Here is a 15,431-nt window from a genome sequence, read left to right on the forward strand (position 1 = left end):
TTTGTATTATTGTCACAGTGTGAGAAGCTTTTTGTAAGACAGACTTCTGTGTCAGTAATAAACTGATAAAGACCAACGAGACGAACCTTGGTGGCTAAGGAGCCGGAAGTCTGGTAGCACATTTTAGTGCACAAATCAGCCATTTCAACAGATAAAATCAAAGTTTAATTTATGTAGTGTTTAATTTGGCCTGTTGACCATCAGCATCACCGCTCTGCAACATCGATTAAATAAATATTATGGGTCTTTATTGAATTATTTTTAATAGAAAAAGGCCTTATACTCTCAACAAATTAGGTTGCCAATATTTTACACATAATTGTATTTTTTCAAACTGTTTAGGCATCTTGACCTTGAATGGAGTTTAGACATGAAAAAAACTGATAGTGTCCCTCTTGTAAAAGAAAATCCTAGAATGGGCACTGAAATGAAAACGGGTGAAAGTGATAATTAATTTAAAAAAATAAAAAATGTAAATCAGAGGATTCTTTTGAGTTGATATCCCACAAAATTATAAAAAATAAAAATCAAACAGGCCTGGACTTATCTGAACATTTTCAACTAGAATGTGTCTTCAATAGTCAGTGTGCTACACTTAACATGGACTACAGAAAGAGGAGATAAGCATGGACAAGCATGTTAAAGGTAAATGCTGTAAGAAGATCTTTAAGCAGCTTGATGTTCCTGTGACCACAGCTGCACATATTCAGAAGAGCCTTTATACAGACATGAACATTGAGCTCCAGGGTCGAATCACAGCACTTGTCAACCAAAGAAGACTCCATGCAGCCGACCAGGGAGGACGCCAATGTCAGAAATAAACCATAAAAAGAAAAAACTGGAATTTTAAAGAGACACTTTTGGTTCCAGAGCCTCAGGTTCAAACCCCTGGTCTGGACAAATAAATAAAAAAGAAAAAGAAAATATTTGTCACCTGATTTAATGCATCCATTTATTAGGAGAAAATGCAGGAAATTAAATTGAACGTGTGTTGAATTGAGATGGCTCAAGGGCAGTCGGTTTTTAAACTCATTGCAAGGGTTGTGCTAGTGCTGAGATGTAGTGTTTTAAAAGCACCACATGGTGGATCTGTAGAGCTGTCTTAGTCATCGTCTCTCTGCTGTTGCAGCTGTTCTTTCTGGCGTCCTCCATGGTACCTGGGCTGACACACAGCTGGCAGCTCGGCCTTCCCTGTTGGTACATGCACTGCCTTCACCTTTGTCAGCAGGTAGAAAACAAGTTTCTTTTTTTTTCATTTTAAAGTAACTATCATTTTGGGTTTTTTTTTTAGAGAAAAAATGGCTTTTTATCTTGTCTGTGCCTTCAAAAAATGAACTTTGCCTTCAAAATCTGGACTTTAAATTTCAATATTTATTCTGGCTCACATCAAGTGTCAGTGATTAACCCCCTTTTTTTTCTCCTCCTGTTTGTTGATCAAACACATCAGCATCCAAAACCGTTGCTCTACTTTATGATGATCTTATGCCCATTTTGAAGTGGGGGTTGTGAAAATGAAGAACAAGACAAGTGGCCGCGTGTTGCTGGAGGAAAATCCACCGCATGGGTGTGTGGTGCAGATGATTTGGCAAGAGTCTTGGCTCAAACTTCCTGTTTGGGAAATAAGGAGGAGGCACTGGTACGTGCTGTACAGGAATGCAGCTTAAGCACGGTGAGTAATAGCACTCCCAACCAACGATCGGCTGACGTCAAACTTCAAGATAGAACATGCTGCCAGAGAAAAAGCTGTGGGTGTGACCTGCTGCCGGAAGTCACCTCCAAGCCACGGTTACATCTACTGAAACTACTACCAATGTGACGGGTTGTCATGACTCATGTGTCTTGTGGTAAAAGTTTTCTCATTTCATTATTGAAAATAATGTGAATGGGGCTTCAGTGTGTTTAAAGTCTGTGTTGTTGATAGACACAATGACTTCCTTTTGGGGGGATAAACTTCAGAGGATCCCTTTAAGATATGTCGCGTCCAAACTTACTCGGACTAATGCTGAGTCCACTTGCACGCCGAGCAGGATATCGACCCTGCCCTGCTGACTCTTCCCGCATGTGTCCTTTGTCTGATCATTAACCTGGAACTTCCCAACAGCTGGCCAGCTGTGAGGAGGGTGGGCGGGACCACTGATGTCTGTAAGTCAGCTTTGCAGCCTGTGGATGAATATCAAACTGGAGAAGGGGGGCTCCAGGGATCAGGAAATTCCTAACTGCAGGAGAGTCAGGTCTTTCCAAATGTGACTCGGCAAAGAATGAGTCAACACAATGTACACAGAGCACAAAGACAGCTCGATGAGACCGGCTTTAGCTGGCACACGGTTGGGAATGTCATGCCTCTGCCTGCCCAAGTCATTACAACACTGCTGCTAATGAACCAGACAGCTTTAAATGTTGGTCAATGATCAAAACAACAAGAGCGTTTACTCAGGTGTAATTACTTCTAATTCCGTGTTTGCCAGACAACTATGACAGCCTTCTGTTCATCTACATGCTGACAGCTTTTAATAACCCTACATTTTCTGGGATGGCAATGGGAAATATAAATTCACCGTAGTGAAGACTCCGTGGCGAGTGAGCTTTGGTTTAGAAAACAGAGAGGAAGAAGCACATTCTACCTTTTTGCTAAACCAGTTTGAGATCGTGACAAAGATTGAAAATAAAAATTCAAAATGCAATTTTCTTTAGTTTTTGTGTAGCTGCATGTGAACTACAAGTCTACTAAAGATGTAAAATCAATTTTGATCTTAAAGTAGTTCATATTTTACAACTACATGACAGAGAACATAAGCATAGACACTTTTCTAGCAAATATATGAGATTTGAAATGTTCATATGGAGAGGCTCTGCGTACAAGCATAGGTCAGCAGGGACTGCAGGGAAAAACATACAACTCTCTTTGAACTGTAATGGGATTGTTGAATGTAAATCTTGACACAATGTACAGTTGCTGGTGTGATTCCATTCACAGTTCAGACCCAACAATAATAAGAACACACTTCTCCTGGTTGTAGGTCCTGTCTTCAAAACTACTTGTTCTTTGATCTCAATGATCGCATTAGAAAAATGGGCAGATTATTAGACCAATTCATTTAAAAATAGAACAAACACCATCATCTTTTACCCTCATAAGGCCCGAGCTTTTGTTTGATATGCCTTTTTATTTTGTAGTCACATGGCTCCAGTTAAGTAGATTTAACTAGTGTGGTAATATGAATGTGATGTCCACGCATGTGGACGACAGATCTTGAGAGGTTAATGAAATCCTAAAGTGATCAGGACACTTATCAGGGAGGAAAGCATTGCAGTTTCGTGTGCGAGTGGTCGGATGTTGGTTCAAAGATGCAGAACTGTGTTTCACACTGAACATAAACAAGAAACTGCCTTTTGTCTGATCCTAAAGTGGAATTTGTTACAGTAGTCCACTGGAATAAAACCTTTTTTTTTATGGCAGCTTTCATGTAAAACTATATTTTCATGCAAAAAAGTAAAATAGTGTGACCCTGCCCAGTGAGGGCATTCAGAGGTGCATTGTCGGAGTTCATACACTTTTCTTTTCTTTTCTAGCCAAGTTTGTGTTGCTTGATCGTGTATTGGAGTGATTTTTCAGGCTTGTGTCATTTAAAATGTCACCTAGGCCAGCACAGTGCTTAGAGTTAAATTGTGTCGGTGGGGTATGCTGCTGTCATGACTGCTCCTACAGTCGCACAATGCATTTCACTGCTTGTTGTACAATGAATGTCTGTGTAAATGACAAATTAAATTTACATTTTGATTTGAGTTCAACAGAAACACAATTCACAAGAGCTATAAAAAATAAAAATGCTTGTTTTTTTAAGTCAAAGATATATAGGCTTCTTTTTTGTCAAATCTAAAATCACAGTGACTCCAAGTGTCTCCACTACCTTAAAAGGGTTCAAATCCATGTATGGGTGTTGGGACAAAAAAGAGCACATATTTTCTCATGAGGCATAGGGATCCAATGGTCACTTACATATACCCTGGGCACCCCGTGCGCATTTGTGCTCGTTCAGTAAGGAGCCAGTACACGGACCTTACTGACGACTAACGTGGGGCATAAGGGAATCGTACAGCAGCATGACTTGTACATTATTAGTGCGTGCAACTTACATTATCCTTAGAAATTCTTCGCCAATACACTTACCACATGCACAATGTTCCGTTTTATTTGACGTGGCCATAGGAGCCCCAAGGGAACTGCAAGACACCTGCGCGCCCCTTAAGATTCACCCGCTCCGGTCTATGACCCTCCACGGGCCAGGACAACCCAAAAACCTGCGTACCTATGACTGAAGACATCAAATCTGTGCTAACCAAGGCACAACCAACTTCATTTAGTGTCACCAAGCATCCCCTGTTTTCTCTGAGTGACTCACAGCTTCATCAATCATCTGAAAATTAAACAAAGACTGATTTGCAGAGAACTCATACAAAAAGAAGATTCAACGGAAAAAAACATGCACTTGTTTGCTAAGTTTTTCCTTATTCAAATGTGCAGTTCAAGGTTCAGCCAAGAGGTGTTACTTCCATAGGGGGCGCCTGAGAATTGAACTTTAGGTGACCTTTCCATGCAGAGATGATATGATATGGGGTTTACCCCAATAATAAAACCGAATCTAAGCATGAAAGTAACAGTACTGTGACGAGATTTCAGGCACTTTCTTTGCTTTAAAAAAGCAGGATTGCTGTTTTAGATTCAGATGGAAAAGTCTGATGCCAGATTACATCTGTTGACAAATTCACTTGTGAGCACTTCGTCTTCCTCTTCCTCTATTTGGCCCCCCTGAGCTATAAGGGCCAACCGTTCCACACACCTCACTGTGACATACAAGTCGCCTGTCGCATGCTCACTTTTGTGTATGTAGGTCACAGCGTAAATACTAAGAGGTTGAAGCCGGTGCTTCCTCCCATCAAAGCTCTGACATCCTTCCTCTTGCAGGAGAGTGACGTTGACGTCGTCAAGTGGTCCGCATGTAAACAAACCTGCGACCTGCCTGCTTCACCACAGACGTCACCACTGCACGCCGTGTCTTCAGCGTTGATGTTTTCTTTGTGGAAGCACTGGAAAATAAAATGACGCATCTGATGTAGTGTTTTGAGTTTGTTTGGCTGTAGCGTCCTTGAATGGACGGTGAGAAGGGACGCACTGCTTGTGTCAATAAAAACAATCAACAAAAAAGCCCTCGTCTGCGGGGTTACTGGTAAGACGCGGTGAGCGTGAGGATGGACACGCTGTTGTGTGGGTGGTGAATATTTTTATGGTTACCACCCACATCAACACACCCGACTTCCTGTTGCGTAATCGTCTTGTGCCGAAAAGCATAAGCATTGTTTACTATATGATAGTGGGTTGCTGTCTGTGATTTCACATCTGCGTGTGTGAAAGTATGTGGCACTTTTTCAGCTGCTGAACATCTGATCAAACTGTTTTATCACTGAAAAGATATCTGTCAATGACACATTTACAATAAAGCTATTTCTTTTGTTTTGACCTTCTTTTCTTGTGTTTGTCCCACTGAAAGATTTGAGGTCATCAAACTGTGTTTAGTGCAATGCAAAGCAACTTTCATGAGGTTGGTGGTTGAAAGACCTCAATGAGGAGAGCAGAAGCCATCCATCCGTTCGTTGTCTTAACCCGTTGGAACCCTTTCAGGGTCACGGGGTTGCCAAAGCCTGTCCCGGCTACTGTTAAGTTAAGACAGGGTGCACCCTGGACAGGTCGCCAGCAGTACACACAATCACTCGCACACAGTCACACCTAGAGACACTTCAGAGTCATTAATTAATCTATGAAGCATGTTTTGGTGCTGTGGGAGGAGTTTGGACCGTCCAGAGAAAACCCATGCACACCATGCAAACTCCACAAAGAAAAGTTCCAATCAGGATTTAAACAAGGGACTTAACCCTTGTGCTATCTTAGATGACCCCACCCTTACATTGACGTGTTCTCCCGACCATGACAAAAGTGGATAAAGGTGGAAAGATTTCATGTAATCCATGGACACCAGTGAAGATCACAAATCATTGAAGAAAAATGGTTCAGAGCACTGTCTAGTGGGTCTAGATGACCCAACTCCCAATAGTAAAGTGCCTAGGATAGCACAAGGGTTACACTGTAATGCTAACCACTGCGCAACCAAGCAGCCCAAGAGCAGAAGCAGAAGGACAAAAAAAACGAATGAATCCAAAGAGCCTGAGAGTACGGTGGCCCTGAAGTGCAAATCCCGACAACAATTCTCTCAATGCAAAAACATTAAAGATCACAAAAACAACTTAAAAATCAAAACAGATACGAAAAAAAAACAACATTACAGATTAAGAATGAAAACAAAATACTAGAAACCAAAAACCAATTCCAAAAAAGCAAACAAAATAAAAATGAAACGTTTTAGAAAACTAAAAAATTAAAATGTTAAAAAACAAAACACAATAAGAAATTGATTGGATGATGACGTCTGAGTTTTGACGTTTGAGTTTTTCAAATGAGTCTTCAATCTCTGCATACTAATAAAGGTTTTAGATAAGTATGAAGAATATCCTGTATCGCCTTATGACAATGAAATGATAGAGAAACGTTCTCATCCAATCAGTGACGTCCCGTAGACCCTACCTTTTCCAGTTTCTTCTTTTGTTTCTTTTTTTTACATTTCTGGAAATTGCTTTTGTTTTCCAAAAAGTTTTATTTTGTTTCATTTTTTGTAATTGTGCTTTGATTTCTGGAACTTTGCTGTCATTTCTAAAATGTTTTTTTATTATTTGTTTAGCTTTTTTAATTGTCGATGTGATCTTTAAAATCTGATTTGTTGGTTTGATTTGGACGTCAGGGCCACCGTATGAGCGTGACCTGAAACCTAAGAAAAACAAAAAGGTGACAGGAAGATCTGACTTGGAACAACTGAAATCAAAGATTTACAGACACTTTAACAGAAACGGAAACAGCTGGGCTGATTAGTAACTCAAACCTATCGACATTTAGGATGGGGGAAGAATCAACAACCTGGAGAGAACAATGCAAGCTTTAAATGATAATTTCATTTTTCAGAAGGGAAACCTGTTTGATTGTGCCTGAGTCTATACACCATTGCTCCCTTGTAACGTCATAAATCAACTGCATCTCCTCCATTTCTTGGGAAGCTGAGGTAACCTATACTTGCACCGACTGGGCTTTATTAACTCTCGGACCTGCCCTTGTGCTATCTTAGATGACCCCACCCTTACATTGACGTGTTATTCCTACCATGACAAAGGTGGATAAAGGTGGAAAGATTTCATATAATCCATGGACACCAGTGAGGTTCACAAAACATTGAAGAAAAAAGGTTCAACGCACTGTCTAGTGGGTCTAGATGACCCAACTCCCAATGGTAAAGTGCCTAGGATAGCACAAGGGTTACTTGAGAAAGCAGACGTCTCCATGTGGTAGCACAATCGAAAAGATTCCAAAAACCCATGAAACGCAGCTGTTCCTGCCCTTCTGTCTGGAAAGGCTTGTTCAGTCATCTGTAAAAATTTAGGATTCCAGAGAAAGACAGCGAGAAGCATTAACCAGAAATGGGGAAAAAAAGAAAAACTTGTAAAAGTGGTGAATCCTACCATAAAAAGGCCGGCCTAAACGATTCCAGTTTAAAAAAAGTGACTCATGCTTGCCACCTTTTTAGCAAGTGTGCTTTGAGTTCTGAGGACTAAAACGCCAGTGACCAAAATGAGCTCAAATGCTTCTTCTACAATTAACAAAGACTTCATTATTTTTCCCAAAACTTTACATAAGTATTCTGTGGACTGATGAAACGAAAGTTAAGCTAAAAATATGTGCTATGCTGCATTCAGAATATAGCAACATTGCATTAAAGATCCACTCTGATAAAAAATGTGTTTTGGGTGTTTTTAAAGGGGTTCTTTGGCCATTTTCTCAGGATGGAGGACAAGTATAACATTCATCCATCTCAACTCGTTGAATCCCTTTGGGAGGTCACAGGAGCCTGTCCGTACTATTGGGCAAAGGCAGAGTTCACCTTGGACAGGTTGCCAGTCTGTTGCAGGGCAGCACAACCACACCATTTAGGGTAACCAATTAACCTATGAAGCATGTTTTTGGACTGCGGGAAGAAGCCGGAGTGTCTGGAGAAAACCCACACATGCACGAGGAGGACATACAAACTCTACACAGAAAGGACCCAGCTTGGATTTGAATCAGGGCCTTTTTGCTGTGAGGTGCTAAACACTACTCCATTGTGCAGCCCACAATCTGGAACAATATATGAATAAATAAAGTATTAATTTAAAGCATAAATCATGACTTCCCTTTCACCTATAGTTGCTTTATCCTTAAATTTGTTTAATGAATATACTTTTCATTTCATTGTAGACTTTCATAATAGACTATTTAAGTTGCAGTTCCATTCATTTAGACAGTTGAACGCACACTATTTCATTTTTCTTGACAGTCCCTTAAAAAGAGGAGGATGAGTTTTCACTTCCATAATGCAGTCAAAGTAAAACCGGATGCTGGCTCAACTGCCAGCGAGTCAGATGTCTAGTAATCTAGGAAATTTTGGAATAGCGCTTTGAGGAACAGTGCGGCCGGCCAAACTTTCACTTTGATAAACTCTTTGACACCTTCACAGGGTTGTGGTGCAGATCTCTGTTTTCTTTGAAACCGGGATAGATTAAAGGAAAACACAAATACTAAAATCCAGCAGTAAGAGGATCCACTGTTAGGCAGAGGTTAGGTCAACACAAATATTCTTTCACATAAAATCGATTTAGTATTAAATCAACTCTTAGAATTTTTTATTATCTTTTACAATATTTCCTTTTCATAACTGAATGCAGACAGATATTAGTTTGTAAATGTATGCCTTGTGTATGTTGGGCCTAGAACCAAAAAAGAATCTCAATGAAAATAAAATAAAGAAAAAACTATTAGTATTCCACAAGTTTTTTAAGTGCTCAAAAATATCCTGGTAGGACATCAATGCCAAGCTACCAAATCCCTTTGAATCAGTGATTCAACACAATTAAATTGAATTTTGATTTTTTTTTACATATTCTATCCTAAAACCAGTTTTATTGAATATGAAAACGCCTTCTATTGTGGAACTTCTCATTTCAACTCAACAGAAGTGAAATATCATGAACTCTTATTGAGAAACTAACAGAAAAGCACAAATACTTAAAGAAAGTACCAGAAACAGTTTGAAATGAAGATCTTTTTATGGAATTTACCAACAGGTAGTCCATTTACTTTGTGAAGATCAATTTCATTAATCAAATGTTGTAAACCTGCTTTATTGCCCAATATTTTTCATGAGGGTTTGATTTTATCAAGGGTCTTAAGGGGTTCAAATGTTACAACCCACCGACCTTTTTGAAAATCTGAAGCGGCTGTGGTGCAGAGGTATAGTAGACGACCTCTGATCAGAAGGTATTGGGCTCAGTTCCCACCGTGCTTGCTAAAGTGTTTCTGAGCAAGATAATAAAAAACCACACTGATCCAGGTGGTTACAGGTTGGTTCCATGAATGTGTGTGGGTAAATGGGGCTGACAGTAAAGCACTTTGGGCTTTAATATAAAGTAGAAGAGGAAATGGAATTTTTTATAAGTAGAAAATAATATTTTATCAATGTATTTCCCCCACTTTAACTTGTGATGCTTTTTACATTTTCCCACATCATGGTGCGTTAAAACGTTGACATTAATAACGCTCTAATAATCAGCGGGAGGTCATTGTGCAAGGAAGTGAGCTGTTGCACAAGATCTGTGCAGTGGCATTTGCTGTGTAGTGACCACAAGTTACTTTTTTGCTCGTCAGTTTTGTCTCTTTCACAGTCATCCATTCGACAGAATAGCAGAAGTGAACCAAGATGTTGAAATTTTGGTTCACTTCAAGACAGCTCATGTTCTGGTCCTTTTACCGTATCTTATGCAGCCTGGTTTCCCGTTACAACCTTTGGTCCGGATGTCCGGTGCGGTTTTCAGTGAGCGAAGACACTGGAATTCATGAAAATCACAGTGTTAAAACCAACTGTAAATTTAGAAAAAAATATTGTTTTTTGTCAAAAGAGGGGCTGTAATTTTTGGAGGGAGTTCGTTCATGCCTCTCAGTCCTGCTTGTCTTCAAATATCATGTAATTGCAGATCTGAGTGTTTCACAACTAAAGGAGGTGAAGTCTTCACTCTGATCAAACTTTGTGGGTAAAGGCAACAACAGTTGGAGACAGATTTCAAAATTAATCGGAGAATGTCATCATCGACGCCACAAAACATTTAGAGAAATCTAAGCAAACAAGACGCAAGACAGAGAGCTGGCGTTGATCTCGAGACCCGCTGCTGAAACCACATTGAAAACAGGCACAATCGAAGGGGAAAACCCATTTACCGCCACAGGAACACTTCTGAGCTCCTCTTAACAGGGCTGACATGAAAACAAATGAGATTGAAAATGATCACTGAAAGTCTTGCGTTGCTCCGACTAATGAAAGCCTGATTAGTAAGCAATTTCAAAGCCTTTGTTTAGTGTTGGAGGAAAAATATTGTCATCATGAAGAAGCATTTCTCAGGAAGTATTGTTTTTTTTTTCTTGTGAATTAATATACAGCAAAGTGGTGGAAATGGTTGAACTGGATCCCATTACATTTCAACAAGAATGAGGAAACATGTTGCATTTTAAAGCTTTTTGAACATATCAATAAAAGTGTGGTAACCAGTGCAAAGGTCAGACAGTCTCCAAAACGTAGGAAATCTTTTTGCAAAGGTCCTATTGCAAGGACTTTTGCAGTACTGTTTATGAAGGGGAATCAGAAAGCTCTCACTTTAATGCAAATACTTTTATTTTAGCACCTTAAGGATTACCAACTAAACCTTTATTGAACAGGGTAAAACAGGACACACTTTTGGAAGGACAGTCATTCATTTTCCTAATAAAACAACCGCTGATGTTTTAAATGTGTCTCGCTATGAAGAAATTCCACAAAGATCATGCATTAATAAACTGTCTCTTTCTTGGATGCTAAGTTTCTCTGTCTTCTTTGGCAACTGATTATCTTGGCTGCTAAGGGGTAACAAGCATTTCGTCACAGGATAAAGATAATAACTCTGAGGTGGATCCAAATCCCCACTGCAGGATTCTGCACAACTTCATGATCTGGCAATTTTACAGGTCACAAGTTCAGAGTATTTCTTTAAAGACCCACTCTGATGAAAATTGTGTTTCATTGCTTTAAGGATGGAGGACATTTATAAAGAAAAATATGCTGAAAATTGCATTTCTGAGATTTTTTTTGTATTCAAATCGTTGTGAATCAGGAGCAGACGAAAACTGCAGTTTGAAGGTTGTAGTTGTGATGTAAAAATAATAAAAAAATACAACAGGATGCCTCAAGCTCCCCGCTCTGCTCCATTTCAGTGCATCTACTTACAGACAAATAGATTCATTGGCTCAAAACTGAACGACTGGATATCTACACCATGCTCACCATAATTGTTGCACCAGTAATGTTAGCTTGGAGTAGTGGGAGGCTGTAAGCTGGCTAAAAGTGTCAACAAAGGGATGATGGGAAGTGGGGACATGCTTTACTCTGTGACAGGAGTTACACATTAGAGGTAAATTTCTAATGAACGCCTTCTGCTCTGCACAAGTTTGAGTTGGGCTAAAAACTGCCTAATCATAATTGAGAGACCACTGAAAATAGATGAAAAGATATTTAGAGTGGCACTTATTTCCTCTGTAGGTCATCTGCATTTTGCTCTAAAAGGATCACTTTTTAGTAAATGACTAATACTGATGTTCTTTAAAAATAAAAAAAAGTGTATCAATCATTAAAAACATCCAGGCAGAAGTTTAAAAACTGTTTGAACTTTGACAGGCAAAGCTAGAGAGTTGATGGAAATTAGATATCCTGTGTGTTCAGGAGACCAGATGGAAGGAGAACAAGGCTTATAGATTGGGAGCAGAGTTCAAGCTGTTTTTATCATGATGTGGATGGAAAGAGGAACAGAATGGGAGTGATCCTGAAGGAGGAGTTTGCTAAAAATGTTCTGGAGTTGAACATGGGGTCAGATAGGAAGATGAGTTGAAGGTGTGATGTTGGATGATGTGTCTTATGGTCATCAAGTAGGATGTGAGCTGGAGGAGAAGGAGAAGTTCTAGAGGGGAGAGACCAGTGATTAGACAGACATTAATGGACGTGTGGAGGAGGGGGGGGGGGGTAGATGAGGAAGTGATAGTGTTCAGGAGAGGTATGCAGGAGGACAGATGGTGGTGAACTTCACCAAAAGAATGAAAAAAAAGGAGTGGCGAACATTTTTCCAGAAAAAGTGAGGCGCATAGGGTGATACAGGAGGAACATCTAAAGAGGTGGAGGTTTGCTGTGGAAAGGAGAGGAATTAAGATCAGCCGCAGAGAATCTGTTCATAAATGAGAAGAACTGAAGTGGGAAGGGGGAAGAAGGTGGAGGATTTAACGTTCTGAGTGTCAACTGTCCAGAGGAACAGAGAGTGTAGGAAAGATGTCTGCAAAGAGGGTTGGAAGAGTGAAAGAGGGTTTTGGGTGTGATGTGCGACAAAAAGGTCTTAGAAGAATGAAAACAACAGCTCATGTTAGGTTTTCTGGAGATAAATGCAGGACAGCAGATTGAGATGGTTTGGACACACTGAAAAAAAGGGACAGTTGGTCAAAGGATGCTGAGGTTGGAGCTACCAGGAAAAACCAAAGCGGTGCTTTATGGATGCAATGACAGAGGACCTGATGGTGGTTGGTGTGAGCAAGGAGGATGCAGAGGAGAGGGTTAGATGGAGGCAGATGATTAGCTGTGGCGAGTCCTAAAGGGAGCAGCCTAAAAGGAAAAGGCGATGAGGAAGCAAAAGAGGGAAAACTGGTTAGTCCTGTTAGTCTTTAGACTTGCATAGATTTATTTGAGTGCCTTCACTTCTGCAACAACCTATTTATTAAGATGACATGTTTTTGACTGCCACTTCCTTGGATTCATGCTAGGGGCTGTGTTTTTCCCCAACTGAAAATGCACAGTGCTTACGCCATGGATTATTTTGGTTTGCTTCCACATTTTAGTCAGCTGGAGAGTCCATCTGCGTTTACACTTTTGCTGAAACACCCCACAGTACACTTGCTAGTGAACCATAGACCCAAATAACCGGATTATCAACTACTGCCCCTCTGCAGAAACTATATCATAGAAATCGACACAGTTTTTTTATTTAGAAATAAAAATTAAATAAACGTAAATAAGAAACCACTGGGAAGGATTTTCCAATAGATTAAGATGATCGGAATGGGACTTTAAGGGGATGTTAATTGGAGTTCACTTGGCTCACTTCAACATTGTTAAAAAAAAACAGCTTTTGGGTGGGACAAAGTAAACATTGAAGTTCTGTTGGTTTGACCCTAAAGCAGCTTTGGTAAATGGTAAACTTATTTAGTGCTTTACTGCCTTCATAGAATCAAAAAACATGCCCCCCCACCAAAAAAAAAAAAAAAAAAAAAAAAAAATTGAGCTCTAATAAAATCAGAATTCTTTTATTCATACCTTTCTCATTTGTCACAATTAGCAAAAAATCTTACTGTTACTTTTGGTGTAAGTTTTGGCTTTTTTAACAGGGATTTCAATGGAAAACTGCTCTCCTCTGTAACCTGCCCCTAGTGGTTTCAAGAGGTACTGTCACATATGGTACAGCGGGAGTGGAATGAGTAAAACGTAAGGTGGAATTGTGAACACAGTTAACTCGTTTGATCAACATAAGAGTAAACTTTCACACCTCCCCTAAAAACCCAGATCACCTGAGGAAACAAAATATGGTACTGACCAAACAGCACATTGTGAAAGTGCCCAGAGCTATTTTCTGAACACTGTTTTAAATATTTGGGCTTAAGTTGAATAATAGACTTTGTTATCTCTGTGTAACTCCTGAACAATGTGTGAAAAATAAGATTGTGTTTATAAATCACCAAAACAAAGCTTGAGGAACTTCTTCATTCATCTTAGCATGACTCAGGGGAGGAAAAGTTTCTTCTATTTCGTAACCAGTACAAAGCGGACAAAAGGATGATAGGTGTACGTGTGTGTTGCTTTATTGGGAGTTTTTGTTTTTAGGGACGATTTTGGAGGGGGGGTTGTGATGCAATGAAGAGTTTACAGATAGACACTGCCCATTGCCAGTAAGATGTGGAAAGGAAGGCTGGGCTAAACTCTCCAGAGGTCATCCTGTATGGGAATTTCCCTCTGGCCTGTCAGCATGCGAGCTGGGAGCAGAGGAGGCCCGCATGCAGCGCCAATAGTTAACAAGGGGTCATCGAAGAAAGAATGCCTAGAATGTTTGAAGCCAAGACAGGCCCGTTGAAGAAAACCGCAGGAGCAGCACGGCGAGCCAAAAATGTTTCTCTGAAACATCCCGCTGCTTGTGTGATCATTTCAAGACTGAGCTTACATTTTACACTCAGCTAAAAAAAATGTGTTCTTGGTTTTTTACTCAGTTTCTTCTGCCCTGTGAGGCTGAAACCAAACCACAGCTTCTTACAGCTATTGTAAGACAGACAGAGGATAACAATGTCGTATTCAAGCATCGCTCTTCTTGTGGTGATGTGTTGGAAAGGGAGGATGTTGCATAATTCTAAAGCTAAACAGTTTATCATTGAGTGTGTTGAAATATCCAAAATGTCATCTCTCGCTGCACAAACAGCAAAGCGCAGTTTTCAGGCTTCTTTCACTGAACGTGCGCTGACTTTTTTGCGGCTTTTAAAAGAAATTGTGATGCAAAAAGGAGAAAAGGCTGCACACGTCTCTTGTTTATCTGCTCCGTCAGGGGTGTGCTTGCCTGATACGATTCAAACCAGTCAAATACATTCTGACGGCCTGGAAAAATTCCACCACTTGTGAGCTTATCTGCTCCTTCCACTTTAAAGGAAACTTTAATGTTTTCTTTATTTCAACTTTGGTTTAAAATATAAAAGTTTGCAAAGGATTAACAGGCATCTGTCACGTCAGCCAGGTCTCTGCTGCCTGAGCGTGACCTGAAATGGTGTGATGAGGTTAGTTGTTGATTAATTTCTGTGCAACCTTGAACCCCTCTCTAGGCCAGTGGACCCAGCAGACTATTGACAGAGCCCTGTGCTAAAGATAAAGCCAACACTTCTGTGCTGCGTGCAGCGACCGACTCTTTTCTGCCCTCTCAGCAGTATCATTTCAGCATAAATGGGTTTGATTTATTTTAGGACCCTTGGGAGAATGCGTCAATTATTTAAAATAAACAGAAACGAAAATGAACCTGTTTAAAAAGAGGAAAAAAAAGAGTGTGAGGAGTTAGGTTGTGTTTTGTGTAAAAGGTTATCTGCAAGAGATGTTTGTTTTAAGTGCAATTTGACAAAAACCAATGACTAAAAAGATTCCAAACTATAT

General features: G+C 40.0%; 1 long non-coding RNA gene across 1 annotated transcript; it reads left to right on the forward strand.

The window, feature by feature from the left end:
* Positions 1 to 1,128: 1,128 nt before the first annotated feature.
* On the forward strand, positions 1,129 to 5,110 carry LOC110015371. The gene is made up of 3 exons (XR_002290569.1): positions 1,129 to 1,228; positions 1,448 to 1,669; positions 4,964 to 5,110. It is a non-coding gene; the product is annotated as an uncharacterized LOC110015371 (long non-coding RNA).
* Positions 5,111 to 15,431: the final 10,321 nt, after the last annotated feature.

The sequence above is a fragment of the Oryzias latipes genome, chromosome 7, assembly GCF_002234675.1.
Source record: "Oryzias latipes chromosome 7, ASM223467v1".
In the NCBI taxonomy this organism is placed as follows: Eukaryota; Metazoa; Chordata; class Actinopteri; order Beloniformes; family Adrianichthyidae; genus Oryzias; species Oryzias latipes.